We start from the raw sequence: 22,199 nt of genomic DNA on the forward strand, positions 1-22,199 counted from the left end.
ATTTAATCAATTTTAGAATAAGGCTGTAAACAAACAAAATGTGGAAAGATAGGAGTCTGAATATTTTCCAAATACACTATATCTATTTTTATGTAGGTTATGTGTGACGTTTTAAAATGTATATATTGTCAAATAATGTTCTGTACTATGTATTATGTCATGTTTCATGTGGGCCCCAGGAAGAGTAGCTGATGCTTTTGCAGTGGCTAATGGGGATCCTAATAAATACCAAAAACCAAATGAATCAATAGATCATGAACATTTTCTCATTCAACACCTACATATTTAACCTGATTAGGGTTGAATGGCGGGGACCCGGTTTACCGAGATTTACAGTGATTTATAATGCCCAAAACCACTCCCTAAATAACTGCGAGAATCTGGTAAATTATAATAAATGATTTATATGAACAGTATGGCATGACATGGAACACTTAAATTATATGTAACGTCTAAATATGGCTTTTCTACTGTCTCTGTATGATGAATCAATACTCAGGGTTTGGACAGACAGCCCATCTTGGTAATGGAGTGCAGTTCACGATGCATGTAGACTTACACATCTCATGGTAGCTTTTTTTCTTGTGACTGGTTGGCCTGTGCTACAGTAATATAAAGACCGAATGCGTGTCTAGTTTACACATCTGCCTCTGGCTTTCGGGGGTCACCTTGTTAATTTATTGCAATATATATATATATATATTTGCAGCTGCAGAGTTTTAAAACAGCCCATCACACGAATAGCGTTGCTATAAATCACTGCACTTGCGAGCACTCTCTCACAGTCTCTCTCTATCCATCAATTCCATTTAAATTGCATACAAAATAGATAATCCTTTTCTAGATTGATATAAATAGCCCTATACAGTGCATTTAGAAAGTATTCCGACCCCTTGACATTTTCCACATTTTGTTATGTTACAGCCTTATTTTAAAATGTATCAAATTGAGGAGGGGAAAAAACAATCTACACACAATACCCCATAAAGACAAAGCAAAAACAGGATTTTTGAAATGTTTGCAAATGTATAAAATAAAACAAATACAGAAATATCACATTTACATAAGTATTCACATCCTTTACTCATTACTTTGTTGAAGCATTTATGGCAGCGATTACAGCATCGAGTCATCTTGGGTATGACCCCAGTTGGAGGTCCTGAGCACTCTGGAGCAGGTTTTCATCAAGGACCTTTTCTATACTTTACTCCGTTCATCTTTCCCTCGATCCTGACTTGTCTCCCAGTCCCTGCCACTGAAAAACATTCCCACAGCATGATGCTGCCACCACCATGCTTCACCGTAGGGATGGTGCCAGGTTTCCTCTAGACGTGATGTTTGGCATTCAGGCCAAAGAGATCTTTGTTTCATCAGAACAGAGAATCTCATGGTCTGAGAGTCCTTTAGGTGCCTTTTGGATAACTCCAAGCAGACTGTCATGTGCCTTTTACTGAGTAGTGGCTTCCTTCTGGCCACTCTACCATAAATGCCTGATTTGTGGAGTGCCTCAGCAATGGTTGTCCTTCTGGAAGCTTCAGAGGAACTGGAGCTCTGTCAGAGTGACCATCGGGTTCTTGTTCACCTCCCTGACCAAGGCCCTTCTCCCCCGATTACTCAGTTTGGCCGGGCGGCCAACTCTAGGAAGAGTCTTGGTGGTTCCAAACTTCTTCCATTTAAGAATGATGGAGGCCACTGTGTTCTTGGGGACCTTCAATGCTGCAGAAATGTTTCTTTCCCTTTCCCAGATATGTGTCTTGATTACAATCCTGTTTCAGAGCTCTACGGACAATTCCTTCGACCTCATGGCTTGGTTTTTGCTCTGACATGAACTATCAGCTGTGGGCCCTTATATAAACATGTATGCTCCTTTCCAAATCATGTCCAATCAATTGAGTTTACCACAGGTGGACTCCAATCAAGTTGTAGAAATATCTCGAGGATGATCAATGGAAACAGAATGCACCTGAACTCAATTTCTGTTACAACTTCTAACAATGGTGAGTGGAGGAGTCAAGCGCAGAGAGCAGGTAATTCAGTTCGAGGATATTTATTCCATAGACTGTGGAGCCACGACATGCAAAACACCAGGGCGCATGAAACAACCCATCCCAAAATACAATGGACTAAACTGTCCGGAAAAAAATACTGATTACACTCATACACCAGATAACAGAAAACAAGCCCGCACAAATACCCAGCGGGCCTAGTGCCCTTAAATAGCCTACAAACAAACACTAACTCAAAACAGGTGTACCCAATTACCCAATAAACAGAAACAAACGGAAAGGGAATCGATGGCAGCTAATAGGCCGGCGACGCCGAGCGCCGCCCGAACAGGAAGAGGCACTATCTTCGGCGAGATTCGTGACAATTTCGAGTCTCATAGCAATGGGTCTGAATACTAATGTAAAGGTATGTCTTTTTTTAATATATAAATATGAGAAAAAAATAATCGAAAAACCTGTTTTCGCTTTGTCAATTATTAGGTATTGTGTGTAGATTGTGAAATGTGGAAAAAGGGAAGGGGTCTGCGAACTTCCCGAATGCACTGTATATAGATATCTTAGCCTACCTCTTTCAGGTAAAACTGTACATTCAATTCAGTATTAGCCTTATATTTAGCTAATCAATGATGGGTTATGCATTTTAAGCTTCTAACTTACAGCCTACGTCTCTTGGGCAATACGCAAGCCCCTGTGCTTGTTGTAACTTTAATGTGTTTGAGTTAATGTTTAAGTTTATTCTTTGAGCTGTATCTAAGATATTTCTTTAGATTTATTTGCATATGTAATTGTATTGGGTTGTGTTGAATTACGCTTTTTGACTGCAAGTCCCAGAATGCCTTGCGAGAGGAATGAGTGATAACGCGCCAATTATGTGCAGGTGTTTAGTGATTGTAGCTGACTTTCCGACGGCATTTTACCTGCATTGCTCTGTACCAAAACAATTGTTGTTAAATGTAACGTGAACCAGTATTCTTACTGAAAGAAGCTTTCGTATCAAACCCGACGTCCCGAGTCATTATTTGAAGTTAGTTAATCTAAAAGTGCTCCGCTGGCCTCCTTAAAAAAAACGCTCCTCGTCTCTTTGAGGCCGACGCAGGAAAAGCTAGACTTGAATAGCTTGCTGGACATTCATTTTTTTCTCTCGAATCTCTTATAACATTCTATTTGCTGAATGTTATGTACAGCAACCAATAGAACTCATAGGTATTATGAAAGATGGCGGGAGGCTATAGCAGTTATTTGCTTGCTCCCATAATAACCATTCAATCTTCGTGAAGAGAAGTGAATGCCTTCTGCATCTAATTCTAGTCTGATATTATTCAAGGGTGTCAATAGAATGATGAAGATAAGGACAACGAAATTTATTTCATTTAACTGTTGAAAGCAAGGAAGAAATGAAGCTAAAATAGAGAGAAAGAAGAGGTAGGATAATAACATTAGGGGGAATATTATGAAAGGTATATATCCCTCAGTCTGCTAATTATACAAATAGGCCCTATTATATTTCGTCATTAAAATCAAATTTGCTAGCCTATACTTGAAACTTTGCACGCCGCATGTTCTGCACCTGAATTGCATGTTCTCTCTCTTCTGCTTTATCATAGTTTGAACGATGTGCATAATTCCAGTCCATACAGTACATTGCAGTGTAATACAGTAGAGTACAGTAATACATTTCACACTCAAAATATTATCCTACTGGAGCTAGTTTCATTCCTTTTCCCATGAGAGCATATAGCTAGCTACATCTATGGGCTTTTGTGTTTTTATGTTGCGCGTAATATGCAGTAGCCTATATCATATTGCCAATGTATTGGATAACAACGGCACAATTGTTTTAATCGTTTTGGGCCTGGGCTCATTGTTAATGTAGTGCTCATAAAATGTATTTAATAGATGACTCACCAGGCTCAAATCAAATCCAGACATATGTATATGCTTTATAATGCTTTTGAATGAACTTTTCGTTTTTCTGACGGGAAATACTGCCTTTACCCAGGATAAAATTATTTTTTCTCGGGATGGACATTTGTAAAATACTGGAAAATATTCAACCCTAAACCTGAGGTTAGAGGCATTTCTTCCCTGTAAATCAAAACTTTCATAGTTTGTTGAATTGTATTATAAAGTATTGGGAATTATAGTAAATACAGATTTGAGTAGGAAATGGTTTAATGCCCAGAAATCTATGAACATTCTCCAGAGTGACAATTATCATAATCTGTAAACACCAAGCATTCAATCCAATAAGCATATACAGTGCAGTGTGTATAGAGGACAATAACCTGTTTTGTGTTTATTGGCATCAAACAGGGTTAGATGTTCCTTTATTGCCTTCGTTGCCATACACACACACCCACGCAAGCAACCAGGCACACATGCATACACACACATCACTCTCTCCTCTACCAATGTAGACCATTATCTCTAAGCGACTCATCCATTTTCAATCTGTTGCCCTTCTCCATACAGTAATCGGGAGCTGCAGCTGCTTCCCTATCACCATCTCTTTTCAAACTCGCCTGCCATTCATAGATAAATTAGAGAGGCGCCCGACACGATGTTGTTTGGCATCTCATCGTGTACCCAATCCCTAATTGTGCTCCAGCTTCTAAAGATGAGAACCTTCTGGGCTGTATGGCACTGGGAAAACCAGCAGGATTCACATAGAATGGATCAGGGCATGTCCAAAAGCCATGCCTACCAAAAGTGAGGGATATGGACTGGAGTCAGCTATGTGAAAATTATTTGCCCACATCGTTTACAATGGATACAGTTGCAATTTCACACTACAGAGAAAGTTAAATGAGCTATGCATTTAAATGAATCATGTTCTTCTGTAACACACAGCCATTTTACTTATCTCACATCTAAGGCTTATCTCACATTATAAACAACATTATTGTTTCCCCCTCATTTGGGGTTCAGACCGTGTTTGTTGAAATGATCTGGCTGTATGGTGGATCGTGATTACATAATAAAACATTAGGTATGCAGTGCAGAGCTACAGTACAACCTTACCAATTATACTGACATTTAGGAAATGTTATACTTCCTACATTTGTCTGATCTTGTTTTGCAAGTTCTCCAAAGTTCTTGACTTGAGTGTGTAGACTAAATCTGACATCTTTTTTAAAGAACTCTAATCCCGGAAATGTTATTCAGTGGTAATATTACAATGATTGGTAAATGCTTGGGTCAAGGCTGGTATGTTTCAAGAATCTCAGGAAGATTCTCAAGAGATGTGAATCACTGGCATGATTGGAAACTACTATAACGAATCTGTCTGGGACATTATCATCTTCTATAGAAGCAATTGTTTAATCTAGCATAGGTGACGATTCACAAACAGCCTGACTTGGATCCGGAAATGTTTTTGACAGTGAAGTATGTTCTTGAGGCTCCATCTAATGGAATAGGAATGGAGAGAGAGACTGCCAGACAGTATTGCACTGATTAAAAATAAATCAAATTCTTACATCATGCATGCCACATGGGCTGTTTTGAGAAGGTATGAGTAATGAAGAGTGCTGAAGTCTGCTCTCTGCATAAAACATTATGAATGGACTATATAGAGTTATGAACACATCTAGCTATAATGGATCATAATGAAGGTGCTGCCAAACTTTTGTAATATCCAGCCTTGGTTACCTTGTGTAAGACTCAGACTGTACTGCTATGGTGGTGGATGTTTTGAGTTAGATGGATGACCATATTTCACCCGGTTCAGTGATTTATAAAGGGACAACAGATGCACTGGTGTTTCAAAAAATGGATGTAGCTTTGATGTCTGACCTAATGACATCACCGGGCCCTCCCACTGTACTAACAACACAGTGCCTTAAAGTAAAAGTCCTTTTCAGAAAACCATAACATCCCTTGACTTATTTCCTCTGGTAGACGGAATAGTGTTCAGTGAAAGAACATTGCAGTCAGAGCACTCTGACACAGTACGCATTTTACTTTGACAAAGTCTGTGGTACCTCTGAGGTGCACCCTCATTCCCCACACACTCAAATTCAGAACACTGTGTCCACTAGTTTGAGAATTAGGTCATGGTAGTCCAAATTCTGTTCTGTTCCACTTGCCCCAAAGGACATTGGATTAACTGTAAATACAGATTTGCCTTATCATGGCCAGAAATGAACTCATTCAATTGGACAATGCAGGAACACTAACTTTAAGTGGTGTGAGAAATTACTTTGAAGTTAACTTGATTAATAGAATTAAGTTGAACTGAAGTTAAAAGTCCCCCAGTACATCCAATATTTGTACCATCAACCTTCTTTAAAGTAGTTATCCCGATATATGCTTTGTTGTTAATTGGACCATATTTGGATCCTGACAGGATTTTTTTCCATTAGATTTGAACTGTAAGCTATTGATGTGGTTGTCAAAACGCTCATTGTGAGATGAAAAGTTAGAATTTCTTTGTGACCATTTGTAAAAAAGTGAAGCTAGCGTTCTGCAGTTTGAACACATCCCCTGGTGTAGCCACCTCTGTCCTCGACATACAAACTAGGAGACAGACAGCTGAGTTTTTGTTACTCTTTGATGGCAAAATGTACCCTTTGTTTTGAGAGACGGAAACAAAAGCTGGGCTCTTTAGTATTCTACAGGGGTATGTCTTTCTCACAAGTGAGGAGCATATACTCCTTCTAAGTTGCTGCATCAAGACCCCTTTATTTATATGTCTGTATGTCTGTATGTCTATATGTCTGTATGTATGTACAGATTGTTCTCTAGATAAGATCCAGCTGGAATCTGACTGAACATTACAGGGTTTGTTTTTGCAACAGTCTACATTTTGATTAACCCTCTAGAGTCGATGTCTGCTCCCCACAGAAATCTAATTAGCAAAAGAAAAAAATCCCCATAAAAATCTGTCAGTTTAAGCTAGAGATATGTCTCAATCCACCGCATCCGCCCATGTCGCACTTCCGTATCTGTGGTGTAAGGTGACAGAGCTAGAGTGGTGTTTGTCAGACCATGAGACATCCTGAAAATTGGCCTTCTCACAAAATCATCTGTAGCGTTCGAATGGTTTGGCCTACAAAACTAACGATGAGACTCTCACGAACACGATGGTGTTCTCCGTTTTGCTCTATGACTCCCACAAGCACCTTGGGACTCGTCTGATTATATTATAGATAGCTTGAGGCGAAAATCTATTAAATCTATAATTCATCATTGGTTCCCAAAATAGCATCCAATAATCTAGTAGTGGGTAACCTGGCTGTTACCTAAAGCAGTGTGCCTTCTTTATGAGATCCTTCAGTAAATTCCATGCAATCTGTGCTAAATCTGTTTGTATTGGGGTAATGAGTTTAGCTATAAAGCTGTTTGGGTAATCCACAGTGGCTGGCTGTAGAATAATGATTTATCTTATCTAGCAAAGACGGTCACTTGGAAAGAACATCATATGCGTGTGCATGAGCGCTGATATGTTGTTATGCCAAGAAACAAGTCTAAATCTAGCTAATTAATAACAGATATGATTAATGCCCAGGGGTGTGTTTCATAGCCAGGCCCCAGCTGGCCCTCTCACAGCGCTCAGGTATAAAGGCTTTTGTCTTGATTACCGGAGCGTCAAGTCTGGGACCAAAAGGCTCCTGAACAGCTTCTAACCCAAACCATAAGACTGCTGAACAGTTTCATCAAATGGCTATTTGCAATGACACCCTTTTTTTTGTTGCACAGACTCTCTTGCAATGTCTCTGCACTGGACTCTATCCACACACTCACACATACTACACTGACACTCCAACACACACACTGTAACGGTTTTGACTTGAGGTTATTGTTTGTAGGGGTGCCAGGTAGGTTGTGTCTACCAGAGAAAATATAGATTTCTCCTTTTTGTTTGGGAGGGAATGAGTCCCGCCTGGTCCGTAAATTATACACCGATACAAAGGAATCATGTAAAAGTTAGTATGGACAAACACTTTTCATAAACCCTTAATTGAAACATTGGAAATAACTTCAAAACAACTGTTATTTTGCGTTGGTTGTATTACCAAAATAAATGATCACACACATAATAATATAACAAACCATAATCTCTAGTTCCTCTAGAAAAGTCCCATTCCTCGAGCATAAAAAAAGTGTCCAGCCCGGTAAATTAGTGTCGTGAACTCAAGTGACCTCAGTCACGCAATGTTTGTCCCTTTTTGTTGATTACTATTCCAAGTGGGTGGAGCTCTTTGCACTTCATCAGGCCACAGTGAGGACCTTCTCTAACATCCTCAGGAAAGAGATCCTGACTCACTGGGGAGTGCCAGATTACATCCTGTCTGACAGAGGCTCCCAATTTGTCTCTGATCTGTTTGAGGAGACCTGTCAAAGATGGAACCTGAGACAGAAGTTGACCATGGCCTATCACCCACAGACCAACCTCACTGAGAGGGTTAATCAAACCTTGGAATACAGTGGTTGCTTCCTATGTATGGACCCAGCACAAACACTGGGACAAGCACCTTCGAGTTTCGATTTGCCCTGAATTCTGCTGTACAAAAGTCCATCTTTGTGAGATGCAGAGTAGGTGAACGGATCTCTGCATGTGTGGTTCCCACCGTGAAGCATGTAGGAGGAGGTGTGATGGTGTGTGGGTGCTTTGCTGGTAACACTGTGATTTATTTAGAATTCAAGGCACACTAAACCAGCATGGCTACCACAGTATTCTGCAGCGATACGCCATCCCTTCTGGTTTGCGTTTAGTGGGACTATCATTTGTTTTTCAAAAGGACAATGACCCAACACATCTCCAGGCTGTGTAAGGGCTATTTGACCAAGAAGGAGAGTGATGGAGTGCTGCATCAGATGTCCTGTCCTCCACAATCACCCAACCTCAACCCAATTGAGATGGTTTGGAATGAGTTGAATCGCAGAGTGAAGGAAAAGCAGCCAACAAGTGCTCAGCATATGTGGGAACTCCTTCAAGACTGTTGGAAAAGCATTCCAGGTGAAGTTGGTTGAGAGGATGCAGAGCTGTCATCAAGGCAAAGGGTGGCGACTTTAAAGAATCTCAAATATAAAATATATTTTGATTTGTTTTACACTTTTTTGGTTACTACATGATTGCATTTGTGTTATTTCATAGTTTTGATGTCTTCACTATTTTTCTACAAATAGTAAAAATAAAGAAAAACTCTTAAATAGTAGGTGTGTCAAAACGTTTGACTGGTACTGTGTAATTGGCTCTATAGTTATGTTTATGATACAGAACATTATGTTGATGCAAACAGTTGTACATCTACCAGAGCCAAGATATCCTGTAGCGTGCCACAGGGTTCGATAATAAGACCTTTGTTATTCCTAATCTATATTAATTGACTTTGCTGCAGTGTCTTCTACCATAATTCCCATTCTCTTTGCTGATGCTACCAATTTGATTCTTATCACACAATAATTTTTTGTCACTAATTAATGATGCCAACACAGGCATGGCAACATTTTCTGAATGATTCCAGATAAACCAATTATCTTTAAATGTTAAACAATCCAACTTTATTCTATTCACTAGTAAAACAATAAGAAATATTGAAAAAAAGAGCCAGAATCTCAATTGGTTGAAATGAAATGGAACATTCACATGCGCACATACATTTAAACAAAATAAACATTCATTTTTTTGCGTGATTACTGATCAATTAATTTATACATTTATAATTAGTAGGTTTTGTTTTAACAAACAATCTTTTTTAACAAAACTTTTTTATTTTTGTACTTTATTTTTGTATATAGTGTTTTTGTGTGTGGTTTTCATATAATCCCTTGGGCTTCCAACAAAAATATGTATTGGTGTATATAACTTGTTTTCTTTAGTGCAATTTAAATAAATTAAAATAAATAAACATAATAAGCAGCCTCATCTTACCAGCTAGCTAGCTACCTTAGCTGGCTAACGTTACCTATCCTAGCAGGTATTTCAGGATTTAACTGGACCTACTTATCTGTAATGCTTCTGATCGTACATTTAGAAATTCTAAAGACACATTTGAATGCCCTGTGATCAAGAAGAGAGGCCTGGGAAAATGTAGCTCGAATGCTGCAAGAGAAAAGTTATACTGAGACATGCGATGTGAAGTGGAGGAGTCTAAAGCACAGGTGTGTGTTGCTATCTATCAACCTCTCTTTGTCTTTCTCCTCTTTCTTTTTCTTTCCTATTGCTAGCTTGTTCTTCGCTATTTCAATTACTTACACACACACGGAAAATGTGTGTGTGTGTAATGTTCACTCGTGATGCCAAATTGTGTGTCACACAGGTACAAGACCATCCTTGATGGGCATCAGAAGACGGGGCAGGGGAGAAGGAAGTGGGACTTCTACTCCATCATGGAGGAGGTCCTCTCTGGTGATCATCACTACACACAGACAACGTAAAGCACACAACACTAATTACACTGTCACTCAACCCCGCACTGCACCGACACCCCACACAGCACGCTACAGTAACACCGACACCCTCTCTCCCTCTACTTCAACCCATTATAACCCTCATGCCAACACCACTCCCTGCACTCAACCCAAAAGGAAGACCAAAAGAGATGCTCTTGCTGCAAAACTGGACAATATACTTGCACTTCCGAAAACAAACACTTCAAGCACAGAGTAAGATGAACGATATTCTGAGATTGGGTTTGTCATTTTAGGCGAAAATTGAAAACAAGTGTCCGATCCTGAATTTCAGAGAACAATAGCCTGAATATATTTATGTATTTATTGTTTAATTGTACACTAATAAAAAATTAGCCTGAGATTTTCCTTGATTCTAATTTTTAACCTAAATCTGCCCATTGTTCCAAGGCCGTCATTGAAAATAAGAATTTGTTCTTAACTGACTTGCCTAGTTAAGTAAAGGTAAAATAAAAATATACAAAATAAAAAAAAACTGAATACTGTTATAACTTACTGCCATGGTTATTGTGTTCGGTTAATTGTACACTAACAAGTAATTATCCTGAGATTTTAATTGATTGTATGTTTAACTGAAATCGTTAATAACTAATTGTTTTGGAACATGCTTTATTCAAATGGAAAAGTACATAACTTGTTAAATACTTTTTTAAATTAAACGTGGTTATGTTCTACATTAATTCTGGTAGGTGGATGTCAGTGATGGGTGGGTGTATGTGTGTGGTTGCATATTTATGTGTGTGTGTCTGTTTTCAGATGTGTATTGTAGTTTAGAGCAGCCTCATCAGGTTGGCCCTCTTCTGTATTTCTACCTAGCTGGTATTTCTACCTAGCTGCCCTTTGGGGGTCTGGGGCAGGGTCAGGGACGGTGTGAATGGAGGCCCCCATTTGTATTTCCTCTGTGATCCCTTCATGGCTTAGAACCAAGTTTTGGAGAACACATGCACTGGCAATCACATTGGGTACTTTGATTAGAAGGAAGATATTCCAAGGGCTGTAGTCTCCTCCACTTGAGTAGCCCAAATGTCCTCTCAGTGTGTCCACGTGTTGAACTGTGGACCTGGTTGAAATGCTATTGTTCATCTTCAAGGTGGCTGTTATTTCTTTTCTCTTTTTTTAGGGGGTAGATCAGATTTAATATTGCAGATAGATTGTATCTTCCATCAATGTAATTTTCTGCATAATTTCCAATACGCCATATATTTTTGGTAAATATATATAAACTCATCAAAAACTAAACGTCCTCTATCTGTCAACTGCATTTATTTTCAGCAAACTCAAAATGTGTAAATATTTGTATAAACATAACAAGATTCAACATCTGAGACATGAACTGAACAAGTTCCACAGACATGTGACTAACAGAAAAGGAATAATGTGTCCCTGAACAAAGGGGGGGTCAAAATCAAAAGTAAGTCAGTTTCTGGTGTGGCCACCAGCTGCATTACGTACTGCAGTGCAGCTCCTCCTCATGGCCAGATTTGACAGTTCTTGCTGTGAGATGTTACCCCACTCTTCGACCAAGGCACCTGCAAGTTCCCAGATTTCTGGGGGGAATGGCCCTAGCCCTCACCCTCCGATCCAACAGGTCCCAGACGTGCTCAATTGGATTGTGATCTGGGCTCTTCGCTGGCCATGGCAGAACACTGGATGGCTGGGGGCATTGTCATGCTGGAGGGTCATGTCAGGATGAGCCTGCAGGAAGGGTACCACATGAGGGAGGAGGATGTCTTCCCTGTAACGCGGAAGCATTGAGATTGCCTGTAATGACAACAAGCTCAGTCCGATGATGCTGTGACACACCACCCCAGACCATGACAAATTGATCACGCTCCAGAGTACAGAGTACAGGCTTCGATGATAAACGCAAATCCGACCATCACCCCTGGTGAGAAAAAAACACGACTCGTCAATGAAGAGCACTTTTTGCCAGTCCTGTCTGGTCCAGCGACGGTGGGTTTGAAACCATAGGCACAAACCCTCACCAGATCTGCCTTGCAGCAGTCCTCAGTCCAACCTCTCTCAGTCTATTGCATACAGTCTGAGCACTGATGGAGGGATTATGGTTCATTGAACAAGCATGGGAAACAGTGTTTAAACCCTTTACAATGAAGATCTGGGAAGTTATTTGGATGAATTATCTTTGAAAGACAGTGTCCTGACAAAGGGAGTATATATACATACATATTGATACATACATACATATAAGTGCATATACATACATATCTTTAAAAATATATATATTTTCCTAACCCTGCCACCCGCCCCCTAATTGGAATCAACTAGTGAACAACAAAACTTAGGCCTCTAATTTCCAGCTTTTTCATACTACATACATTTTATGGACACAGTCTATTTTACAATAGTTCTACTTTGTTTGTTTTTACACCTGTCCCTCTGTTAAGGGAATTTTTATCAATAATGACTAATTATGTATACATTTCAATCAGGACTGACTAATCAGAATACTATTATGTTACTGTATATGTACTAACCCGAATACTATTATGTTACTGTATATGTATGAATTTTCTTTCTTAATCCAAGTACTGAATATAATGTGTGTAAATATAATCAAGAATTAGAACAATGACTGTCTGTTCCTTGGTAGAAATGAATGAACAATATCTTCAGACTGGCTAGAATGCTTATCTACACAAGAAAACCTTGGCTCATAAATAATATTAAATTGGTAGGGACGATGTGGGAAGGCTTGAGATACTGCCTTTGCACCAGGGTGGGAGAAGAGACGGGTTGGTACTGGAACTAATGATGTCATTTTCAGTTTATAACCTGTGGTAAACTGTTTCGTGTTCAGTACTCTCGTGAATAAACTCTGCTGTTAGACTTTAAGACTGGGCTCTGTCCATTATTATAGAATAAGGGTCTTACAAATCCTTGTGAATTGACAGAGTTTAATTGTATAATAGAGTTAGAAAAGGGAATAAAGTTGAGAAAAGTGGATAAGGTGAGTCAAAAGAAAAATATAAAATGTTTTAATTGTAACGAAATTGGACATTTCGCCCGGGAGTGTAACACTCCCTGCAAACGTCACCACCGATATTGTAATTTAACTGAGGGGAAGGTCAGAGGTGACAATCGGGTAAAAAAAAAAGAAGGGTCAGATACAAAGAGAGCGAGATTAATGAGAATCCTTACTGAGGGAAAACTTTGGGTTGTTAAATTAGGGCTATTTTCTGTTGTCCAGATGCCAGAGTTACAAATACAGGCAACTGTAAAATGGGTCTATTTGAGGAGAATCTCAGTCAGTTCCATAGTGTTGGTTTTATAGTGGTGAGCGTAGCAGTCTTACAAACTGCAGTCCACGGTTCGGTTCCCAGCCGAGGCGTTAACAAATATTTGATTTTAGATTGTAATTCATCTATTTGTATGTTTTGCCTGAAAAAATATGGTCGCTAGTGTTTGTATAAGATATGAACTGAATATGTGGTTTTAGATTGAATTGAAAAAAGTAATTAAAAATAATGGCGAGACAATTTCGATGTAATACGCTATTTTGCCCAAAATGATCTGCTAGAATAATGTATTGAGATGGGAGTCGCATCTAAATAAATGTATTATAGAAGAGAAAGTCACCTAAAGTTAAATGTAGGGAATAACGGAGAGATACGATAACCAGGATGTTATATTTTTATGAATCGACGGACATACGATAAATTTAACACAGAACATGGTACGTTTTAAATGTTAGGGTATAGAAAGTTGAGAAGTTTGGTTGGTTTTACTTTGTTGATAGAATTTAAAGCAGAACTCAATCTGAATAGGGAATATATATTTTACAGAGGCAGGCTGATTTGCGGCGTCGTCTTACGTTGAACAACATCGTTCCTCAAATTTAAACAGAGATGTGGCATTTAGAGGGAAAATGCGTGCATTATAGCTTAGAGTTACTTTTCAAAAGTGGCTAAAAGTTCCAAATACATTTTTTTAAAGGAGCTAAATATTGTAAGGATAGTCTGAAAAGATGCTACAGCTAGCAACGGAATTGCTAGGCATTCAATGGGGCTATATAGTGCAACACTTTTGACTATAAAATAGGTAAGAATAGTTGAATCGTAAAAAGTTGTGATTGTTTTCCCGAGTATTGATTTTTGGTTAGGTAACGCCAGTGAATTCGAACAAGAAGTTAACGTATTCTAAAAACATGATCTGTTCTCATTACGGGGAACAAGTAAATGTCTTATCTTAAAGGGACCGTGCACGTTTATCACAGTGGTTTGAGTGTATGGCAGTGTATAATATATTTTGGGACGACAATTTGAAGATAGACTGAATGATTTACATGAAACATCAAGGGATTTAAAACGAATGATGTGAAGGGATTATCATAATTATTAGGTTTCGTTGTTGTAGTAAAAGTTTGGGTGAAGGGGATTTCCCTGTTCCCAGAGACAAGATATCTTAAAGGGGTACACTCACATATGGATTATTAGGAGTTTTAATTAGACAAGTGAATAATGTATTGGGAATAGAGTCGTAATTAAAATGCTAAGTCAAAGACGAGACAGTTACTTAAATCAAAATGAATTCTAAATAACAATGAAGAGACAATTACGATTTATGCCCATCTAAATGTTTTTATAAAATTAGCGAATTTAGAGATATTGGTTGATGTTGTAAATTATAATTCAAGATTATATATCCAACCTCACTGAGCTCGAGCTGTTTTGCAAGGAGGAATGGGGAAAAAATTCAGTCTCTCAATGTGCAAAACTGATAGAGACATACCCCAAGTGACTTACAGCTGTAATCGCAGCAAAAGGTGGCGCTACAAAGTATTAACTTAAGGGGGCTGAATAATTTTTCACGCCCAATTTTTCAGTTTTGATTTGTTAAAAAAGTTTGAAATATCCAATAAATGTCGTTCCACTTCATGATTGTGTCCCACTTGTTGTTGATTCTTCACAAAAAAATACAGTTTTATATCTTTATGTTTGAAGCCTGAAATGTGGCAAAAGGTCGCAAAGTTCAAGGGGGCCGAATACTTTCGCAAGGCACTGTATATCGGTGCAGGTCCCCCTATTGATCATGGACACAGGTCATTTGGAGAGAGAGGGCTATATGAATCCACTCACCCAGTATGGAAGGAGGTGGAGTATAGTGAAGGTGAGAGTTTTTGATTGTAGTCCGGAGAGAGGGATGTATTGCATAAAGATACGCCTAACCCTTTAAACAGTAATGAAGGAGGATCTAGGGTTGTGGCATGATGGATATGACCAGTTCTTGGTCGACACCCTAGTACGGTTTCGGGTCGAGGAGGTTAGGCCAGTATGGTAAAGCTGTTCACGAAAGCAGGAATGCCAGATAATGACAGTTGCATTGACTTGCACTATTTCTATCCACAGGTTCCTCCCTTTACAGTGACCGGAGGAGATTATTACCGTTTGGCCTGGTACAGTACTCTTGGGAAATTATGTCAGGGCGAGGTTTTACCAGCAGATTGGACAGGATTATGCTCCCTTGTACATTTGGGAATGCCTTTCACACTCATTCAACACCAATACATGACATTTCACCAAATGGGAGAAAAGAGCTACTCAATCTGGGTCTCTTGATGACAAAGTATGCATTGATAACATTGGGGTTCCACAGGAGGTGCCAGATGAGTTCAAAGCAAGAAATCAGATCCTAGCAGGATTATAGTTAAGCATTTCTGGGTGGTCTACTCTCAATAAGAACGTGGACTAGATGAATTATATTTATTATAATCAACAGCGCTTTAACAATTATACCAGAGATGCTATTAAAGGTTTTGCAGAACATACTGAAGCAACCAGCCTGATGGCTTGGCAGAATAGAATTGCATTAGATATGTTATTGGCTGAAAAGGGAGAAGTATGCGTGATTATCGGGACCGTGTTTGTGCTTACATCCCAAATAACACAGCTCCGGACGAATCAGTGCCCGAAGCCTCAGCTGGTTTGACCACCCTGCCTCACGGTTTGGCAGAAAACTCTGGGTTGGATACTTCTCTGACTAATTGGTTTGATAGTATGTTTGGAAAATGGAAAAATATTATGATCACTGTATTATGGGCTACATTCACCTGTGTGACTGTTTTAGTTTTATGGGGCTGTTGTCTAATTCTCTGTGTATGAGGCCTTATTTCCAGGACTCTGGAGAAATCGATGACAATAGATGGTGAGGTACCAGCGGATTCCAGGTTCTGACCCGTGGAGTGCTGAATGCATGTCTACAGAACAAGTGGACGAATCTGGATCCTTCATTTGCGGGGAATTTATGTTTGAGGAGACCATTTTTTATGTTTAGGGAGGTTAGGTTGTATCCTGTTTCAATATTAGACTGTTTTTTAAAATGAAGATTGTAACGAAAATCCTGATAAGAAGAGTTATGATTCTGATGTAGGCCTAAGAAACAGGCATGGCGAATGCAAGTGTTGGGTTATGTTTAGGTGATGTTTTGATGACAAGAAATATTTCTAATAAAAATAGAAATAGGCTTTTTAATATTACAATATAACTACATGTATGATTGGATGAGTGGTTTGGAAGGAATCAGTGGCTAACTGCAAGCAATCAGTAGCCTGCTATTCAGTGGAGTGGGTGTTTATTTATTTATCTCACCTTTATTTAACCAGGTAGGCAAGTTGAGAACAAGTTCTCATTTACAATTGCGACCTGGCCAAGATAAAGCAAAGCAGTTCGACACATACAACGACACAGAGTTACACAAAGTAGCAAAGTAAAGTGGCAAAGTAAATACAATACAGCAAGTAAAACACTGGAATGGTAGATTTGCAGTGGAAGAATGTGCAAAGTAGAAATAAAAATAATGGGGTGCAAAGGAGCAAAATAAATAAAATAAATACAGTAGAGAAAGAGGTAGTTGTTTGGGCTAAATTATAGGTGGGCTATGTACAGATGCAGTAATCTGTGAGCTGCTCTGACAGTTGGTGCTTAAAGCTAGTCAGGGAGATAAGTGTTTCCAGTTTCAGAGATTTTTGTAGTTCGTTCCAGTCATTGGCAGAAGAGAACTGGCGACGAGTATGAAGCGAGGGCCAGCCAACGAGTGTACAGGTCGCAATGGTGGGTAGTATATGGGTCTTTGGTGACAAAACGGATTGCACTGTGATAGACTGCATCCAATTTGTTGAGTAGGGTATTGGAGGCTATTTTGTATATGACATCGCCGAAGTCGAGGATTGGTAGGATGGTCAGTTTTACAAGGGTATGTTTGGAAGCATGAGTGAAGGATGCTTTGTTGCGAAATAGGAAGCCAATTCTAGATTTAACTTTGGATTGGAGAGGTTTGATGTGGGTCTGGAAGGAGAGTTTACAGTCTTACCAGACACCTAGGTATTTGTAGTTGTCCACGTATTCTAAGTCAGAGCCGTCCAGAGTAGTGATGTTGGACAGGCGGGCAGGTGCAGGCAGCAATAGCAATAGTTTTACTTGTATTTAAGAGCAATTGGAGGCTACGGAAGGAGAGTTGTATGGCATTGAAGCTTGCATGGAGGGTTGTTAACACAGTGTCCAAAGAAGGGCCAGAAGTATACAGAATGGTGTCGTCTGCATAGAGGTGGATCAGAGACTTAACAGCAGCAAGAGCGACATCATTGATGTATACAGAGAAGAGAGTCGGTCCAAGAATTGAACCCTGTGGCACCCCCGTAGAGACTGCCAGAGGTCCGGACAGCAGACCCTCCGATTTGACACACTGAACTCTATCAGAGAAGTAGTTAGTGAACCAGGCGAGGCAATCATTTGAGAAACCAAGGCTGTCGAGTCTGCCAATGAGGATGTGGTGATTGACAGAGTCGAAAGCCTTGGCCAGATCAATGAATATGGCTGCACAGTAATGTTTCTTATCGATGGCGGTTAAGATTGTTTAGGACTTTGAGCGTGGCTGAGGTGCACCCATGACCAGCTCTGAAACCAGATTGCATAGCAGAGAAGGTATGGTGAGATTCAAAATGGTTGGTAATCTGTTTGATGACTTGGCTTTCGAAGACCTTAGAAAGGCAGGGTAGGTTAGATATAGGTCTCTAGCAGTTTGGGTCAAGAGTGTCCCCCCTTTGAAGAGGGGGATGACCGCAGCTGCTTTCCAATCTTTGGCAATCTCAGACGACATGAAAGAGAGGTTGAACAAGCTAGTAATAGGGGTGGCAACAATTTCGGCAGATAATTTTAGAAAGAAAGGGTCCAGATTGTCTAGCCCGGCTGATTTGTAAGGGTCCAGATTTTGCAGCTCTTTCAGAACATCAGCTGACTGGATTTGGGAGAAGGAGAAATGGGATAGGCTTGGGCGAGTTGCTGTTGGGGGTGCAGTGCTGTTGACCGGGGTAGGAGTAGCCAGGTGGAAAGCATGGCCAGCCGTAGAAAAATGCTTATTGAAATTCTCAATTATAGTGGATTTATCAGTGGTGACAGTGTTTCCTATCTTCAGTGCAGTGGGCAGCTGGGAGGTGGTGTTCTTATTCTCCATGGACTTTACAATGTCCCGGAACTTTTTTGAGTTAGTGTTGCAGGAAGCAAATTTCTGCTTGAAAAAGCTAGCCTTTGCTTTTCTAACTGCCTGTGCATAATGGTTTCTAGCTTCCCTGAACAGCTGCATATCACGCCATAGGATGTTTTTGTTTTGGTTAAGGGAAGTCAGGTCTGTCAGTCAGACAGACTGGGTGTGGGTGTGTGGTCCAGGTCTGGGTTTAATGGTAAACATTCAACATTGGTTACCTTGGTTTGGGATAGACATTCAACTTTGGCTATGCTGTCAATCCAGTATGACTTCTACTGTGCTCAAAACAATTGGAAACTCAGAACTGGGAAATCTCAGACTTGTGAGTTCAAGACAACTGGGAACTCGGACAAAAACAAAAATACGTTTTGAACGGTAATCCAACTCAGAATTGCAGAACTCATGCCTCTTTCTTTCATGATTCAAGTTTTTTTTTTCCAGAGTTCCCAGTTGTCTTGAAAGAACCACAAATCCAGAAAATACCAGAATTTGATGACAAAGTTTGATGACCAAACTTTCCCAAGAAGGACCACCTTCCTGTTCAAGTGAGCACAGCACAACAACGTGAGTCCAAAAATGTATTGTATGCAGCGGCATAAATTATGTAATATGCCAGGAGATATGTATACTGTAGCTAAGAAAGTAATACTAATTGTATGTTGTGTAGTAAGCTGTTAGTGGCCCATGTTCTTCACCCTAATAATTTGGACCCGTCTCCCCTCCTAATTTCGCCTACTGTTCTGACTTGGTGGTGTACATGTAGCCTGTTTTAGAATTGTAATCATAGAATATTGTAAGAGCTTTCATTGTCTGTTTATATGCCCCCTTTATTTATTCTACGGTTCTGACTTGGTGTACAGGGAGAATACTGTAAGAACGGTCCATGTTCTGAATTCTGTCGCTGTACAGCTCAAAAGTGCTGAACAAATAGTTATATTGAATACGTCTGTCCTAGCTCGCTCATTAATGTCTTAATCGAAATTTAGGATTGCCTCTTATCCGCTCATCATCCCCTTATGCCATAGTTTGTACACCTCAATTGTCAGTATAAACCACATTTGTTTAAGCAAGTCAGCCATATCAGCTATGATTTTTGAAAAGGCAGTATATGAGGCTGAATTAACTGTTTCACTGCCAGACAAGCCGTTGGGATGGCTTTATGTAGGCCCTAACAGTTTGTGGACACAGTTTGCCACCGTTATAGTGCAATTACTGTATTGTTTAGTGTTTTGTTGTGGCATTGCTTACATGCAGATATTTTTTGGGGTGGAAGTTTGTCCCACCAAGATGTACATGCTAAAATCGCCACTGAGACTGTCTCATCGTTGTCGGTGATCATTGGCAAACCACTGTTGTGTCCTCTGCAAACTTAATGATTGTGTTGGAGTTGTGTGAGGCCACACAATCATAGGTGAACAGGGAGTACAGGAGGAGACTAAGCTCGCACCCCTACCTAAAGGGACCTAGTGTTGAGGGTCAGCGTGGCAGATGTGTTGTTGCCTACTCTCACCATCAGGACGTCAGGAAGTCCAGGATCCAGTTGTAGAGGGAGGTGTTCGGTCACAGGGTCCTTAGCTTAGTGATAAACTTGGAGGGAACTATGGTGTTGAACACTGAGCTATAGTCAATGAACAGCATTCTCAATTAGGTGTTCCTTTTGTCCAGGTGGAAAAGAGTGTGGAGTACACAAGAGATAATCTGTGGACCTGTTGGGGTGGTATGCAAATGGGACTGGGTCCAGGGTGTCTGGGATGATGTGAGCCATGCCTTTCAAAGCATTTCATGGCTACAGATGTGATTGCTACAGGACAATAATCATTTAGACAGGTTACCTTGGTCTGTTTGAAACATGTTAGTAGGCTACACGTGTAGTTAAGGTGATTTATGCTGCTGCTACTCTCTATCATATATGCATAGTCACTTTATGTCACGTTCTGACCTTAGTTCCTTTGTTTTGTCTTTGTTAGGGCGTGAGTTGGGGTGGGCAGTCTACGTGCGTTTTCTATGATTTGGTATTTCTGTGTTTGACCTGGTATGGTTCTCAATCAGAGGCAGGTGTCGTTAGTTGTCTCTGATTGAGAATCATACTTAGGTAGCCTTTTCCCACCTGTGTTTCGTGGGTGATTCTTTTCTGTTATGTGTATGTCACCTTTCAGAACTGTTTCGTTTCTCCTTGGTTATTTTGTTTAGTGTTCTCGGTTTAATAAATATATGATGAACACTTACCTCCTCACCTCATTCCAACGACGAGCGTCACACTTTAACTATACATTCATGTACATACTACCTCAATTGGGCCGACCAACCAGTGCTCCCGCACATTGGCTAACCGGGCTATCTGCTTTGTGTCCCACCCACTACCCGCCAAACCCTCTTTTACGCTACTGCTACTCTCTGTTCAACATATATGCATAGTCACTTTAACCATAACTACATGTACATACTACCTTAATCAGCCTGACAAAACGGTGTCTGTATGTAGCCTCGCTACTTCTATAGCCTCGCTACTGTATATAGCCCGTCTTTTTACTGTTGTTTTATGTCTTTACCTACCTATTGTTCACCTAATACCTTTTTTTGCACTATTGGTTAGAGCCTTTAAGTAAGCATTTCACTGTAAGGTCTACCTGTTGTATTCAACGCATATGACAAATACACTTTGATTAGATTTGATTAAAAATGTCTAAATGGAGAGCTAATAAGACATAATAAATGGGTTGGATATTGCTTTCCCCAAAAAAATATATTACCAATGTAGTATTACCAATGTAATATAAGTCTATTACAGCTTCAAGGCATCAGCATGCTTCAGTTTGGCTGGCGGCTAGCTGAAGTCAGCTAGGCGAACCAAACGAGTGTGCTGCCATACTCACTTAAAAGACCTTCACTTGAAAAATGAGAAAAACACGTCAATAGTACTGTTTCTTCATTTTGAGACACCATAGCCAGCATACACTTCCTCAAAAAATTCTGAATGAATCTAAGATAACTCAAGAAATCTATAATTCATTTTTACCTTTTCGCAGAAGAGTCTTGCAATTTCACATCTAACTATGATGTTTGGTGCAGTATTTCTCAATTAAAAAATGTCCATGAAATTGAGTTGTCTCTCGTTGAATGACAACAAAGACTTTATTGTAGAATCACTACTGGCACAATCACAGACGAAGCGAATAGGTGTAGACTTTGTCTACCGACTTTGGCTTGCCTCCAGACAAAATGTTGTGTCCCCGACAGCCGAAAAAACCCTCACTGCACCGCTCGAGTCGCGTGCGCGAGCAT

The sequence above is a fragment of the Oncorhynchus masou genome, chromosome 11 (genome assembly GCF_036934945.1).
Source record: "Oncorhynchus masou masou isolate Uvic2021 chromosome 11, UVic_Omas_1.1, whole genome shotgun sequence".
Classification (NCBI taxonomy): domain Eukaryota; kingdom Metazoa; phylum Chordata; class Actinopteri; order Salmoniformes; family Salmonidae; genus Oncorhynchus; species Oncorhynchus masou.